Genomic DNA, 3,888 nt, shown 5'->3' with positions numbered 1-3,888 from the left:
AGCAAGCACCGGTTAGCGCGAATGCAAACAACAAACGCAACAGGCAACTTTCGAGGGACATACTTCTCGCAACAAGCTTCCACAAGGAAAGCACAGGCAACTCGTTCGCACGCCAAAGCCAACCAAATGGCAATTTAACCGAGGGACATGCATTTCGCAAGGCAACTTGTACAATTACCCGAGGGACATGGCATGCTTGCCAAGGCCGTGGCTTGGCATGCTTGCCAAGGCCGTGGCATGACATGCTGCTGGCCAAGGCCGGGCATGCCATGCTGCTGGACAAGGCCGTGGCAAGGCATGCTGATGGCCGAGGCCGTGGCAAGGCATGCTGATGGCCGAGGCCGTGGCGTGGCATGCCATGCTGCTGGACGAGGCCGTGGCAAGGCATGCTGCTGGCCAAGGCATTGGCATGGCATGCTGCTGCTGACCAAGGCTTGGGCTTGCCATGCTGCTGGCAAAGGCCGCGGCATGGCATGCTGCCGGCCAAGGCCGTGGCATGGCATGCTGCCGGCCAAGGCCGCGGCATGCCATGTTGCTGGCCAAGGCCGTGGCATGGCATGCTGCTGGCCAAGGCCGTGGCATGACATGCTGGCCAAGGCCGTGGCATGGCAAGCTGCTGGCCAAGGTCGTGGCATGGCAAGCTGCTGGCCAAGGCCGGGGCATAGCACGCTGCTGGCCATGGCCGTGGCATGACAAGCTTGCCAAGGCCGGGGCATGGCGTGCTGCTGGCCAAGGCTTTGGCATGGCATGTTGCTGGCCAAGGCTGTGGCATGGCATGCTGCTGGCCAAGGCCGTGGCATGGCATGCTGCTGGCCAAGGCCGTGGCATGGCATGCTGCTGGCCAAGGCCGTGGCATGGCATGCTGCTGGCCAAGGCCGTGGCATGACATGCTTGCCAAGGCCAAGGCATGGCATGCTGCTGGCCAAGGCTTTGGCATGCCATGTTGCTGGCCAAGGCTGTGGCATGGCATGCTGCTGGCCAAGGCCGTGGCATGGCATGCTGCTGGCCAAGGCCGTGGCATGGCATGCTGCTGGCCAAGGCCGGGGCATGGCATGCTGCTGGCCAAGGCCGTGGCATGGCATGCTGCTGGCCAAGGCCGTGGCATGGCATGCTGCTGGCCAAGGCCGTGGCATGACATGCTTGCCAAGGCCAAGGCATGGCATGCTGCTGGCCAAGGCTTTGGCATGCCATGTTGCTGGCCAAGGCTTTGGCATGCCATGTTGCTGGCCAAGGCTGTGGCATGGCATGCTGGCCTAGGCCAACGTGCCACCGCCACCGCCGCGGGCCGCCACTCGACGCATCCCGTGCTTGGCTATGTAGTTTCGATGCCACAAGCCAATGCCACAAGCCAAGCGATGGCATGTGCCAAGCGCCCGCCTAGGCATAGGCGTGGCCTGTGGCCTGGCCATGCTGGCCAGCCTTAAGGGAGGTGCCCCCCCCTTATAATAGCCTGTTAAGCCCTTTTCAATCTGGCAGGAGGAAACATCAAGCATGTTCGAGGAGTCATAATGGGGTTTTTTTAAAAAGTAATTGTTTTTTGCCAAAACTTTCAACATGAAAGTTGTATGAAATAATTTAATACACCATAAAAAAATTATAAAAAAATATTTGGCCACCGGAATATTTTATTTTAATTTATTTCAATTTTAATACTTAAAAAATAATAAAAATTACTAAAAATACTCAAAAAATTCTAGAAAAATTCCAACAATTATAAGATGAGGCACTAGTAATTATAGTAATTTTTTTAACTATTTTTTTATTTTTAATTTATTTTATTATAATTTTTATGAGTAAATAAATAATTAAAAAGCCCGACGAACGTGCAAAAACTCTTAGAGAAACCCAGCAAGCATCGGATAGCTCGAATGCAAATAACAAACGCAACAGGCAACTTCCGAGGGACATACTTTTCCCAACAAGCTTCCACTGGGGAAAGCACTAGCAACGGGTTCGCAAGTCAAAGGCAACCAAACGGCTATTACCCGAGGGACAAGCATTTCGCAGGGCAACATATACGTAAGTCAAAGCCAAACCAAATGGCAATTACACGAGGGACAGGATTGCTTGCCAAGGGCGTGGCATGCGATGTTCTAGCCCAAGGCAAAGGCACGCCACGCTGCGGGACAAGGCCGTGGCAAGACATGCGGCTGGCCTTGGCCTTGGCATGGCATGCCGCCGGCTTTGGCTGGGCTGCGTTGGCCTTGCCATGGAATGTTGCTGGCTTCGGATGGGCTGCCTTGGCCTTGGCCTTGGCCGTGGCATGGCATGCTGCTGGCCTTGGCCTTGGCCTTGGCATGGCATGCTGGCGGCTTTGGCTGGGCTGCCTTGGCCGTGGCATGGCATGCTGCTGGCCTTGGCCTTGGCATGGCATGCTGCTGGCTTTGGCTGGGCTGCCTTGGCCGTGGCATGGCATGCTGCGGGCCTTGGCCTTGGCATGGCATGCTGCTGGCTTTGGCTGGGCTGCCTTGGCCGTGGCATGGCATGCTGCTGGCCTAGGCCTTGGCATGGCATGCTGCTGGCTTTGGCTGGGCTGCCTTGGCCGTGGCATGGCATGCTGCTGGCCTAGGCCTTGGCATGGCATGCTGCTGGCTTTGGCTGGCAGCCTTGGTCGTGGCATGGCATGCTGCTGGCCTTGGCCTTGGCATGGCATGCCGCCGGCTTTGGCTGGGCTGCGTTGGCCGTGGCATGGCATGCTGCTGGCCTTGGCCTTGGCATGGCATGCTGCTGGCTTTGGCTGGCCTGCCTTGGCCGTGGCATGGCATGCTGCTGGCCTAGGCCTTGGCATGGCATGCTGCTGGCTTTGGCTGGCCTGCCTTGGCCGTGGCATGGCATGCTGCTGGCCTAGGCCATGGCATGGCATGCTGCTGGCTTTGGCTGGGCTGCCTTGGCCGTGGCATGGCATGCTGCTGGCCTTGGCCTTGACATGGCATGCTGCTGGCTTTGGCAGGCCTGCCTTGGCCGTGGCATGGCATGCTGCTGGCCTAGGCCTTGGCATGGCATGCTGCTGGCTTTGGCTGGGCTGCCTTGGCCGTGGCATGGCATGCTGCTGGCCTTGGCCTTGGCATGGCATGCTGCTGGCTTTGGCTGGGCTGCCTTGGCCGTGGCATGGCATGCTGCTGGCCTAGGCCTTGGCATGGCATGCTGCTGGCTTTGGCTGGGCTGCCTTGGCCGTGGCATGGCATGCTGCTGGCCTAGGCCTTGGCATGGCATGCTGCTGGCTTTGGCTGGGCTGCCTTGGCCGTGGCATGGCATGTTGCTGGCCTTGGCCTTGGCATGGCATGCTGCTGGCTTTGGCAGGCCTGCCTTGGCCGTGGCATGGCATGCTGCTGGCCTAGGCCTTGGCATGGCATGCTGCTGGCTTTGGCTGGGCTGCCTTGGCCGTGGCATGGCATGCTGCTGGCCTTGGCCTTGGCATGGCATGTTGCTGGCTTTGGCTGGGCTGCCTTGGCCGTGGCATGGCATGCTGCTGGCCTAGGCCTTGGCATGGCATGCTGCTGGCTTTGGCTGGGCTGCCTTGGCCGTGGCATGGCATGCTGCTGGCCTTGGCCTTGGCATGGCATGCTGCTGGCTTTGGCTGGGCTGCCTTGGCCGTGGCATGGCATGCTGCTGGCCTAGGCCTTGGCATGGCATGCTGCTGGCTTTGGCTGGGCTGCCTTGGCCGTGGCATGGCATGCTGCTGGCCTTGGCCTTGGCATGGCATGCTGCTGGCTTTGGCTGGGCTGCCTTGGCCGTGGCATGGCATGCTGCTGGCCTAGGCCTTGGCATGGCATGCTGCTGGCTTTGGCTGGGCTGCCTTGGCCGTGGCATGGCATGCTGCTGGCCTTGGCCTTGGCATGGCATGCTGCTGGCTTTGGCTGGGCTGCCTTGGCCGTGGCATGGCATGCT

The sequence above is a fragment of the Camellia sinensis genome, unplaced genomic scaffold (assembly GCF_055761805.1).
Source record: "Camellia sinensis isolate YWXY unplaced genomic scaffold, ASM5576180v1 Unanchor6, whole genome shotgun sequence".
Lineage (NCBI taxonomy): Eukaryota > Viridiplantae > Streptophyta > Magnoliopsida > Ericales > Theaceae > Camellia > Camellia sinensis.
This window is presented reverse-complemented; position numbering follows the sequence as displayed.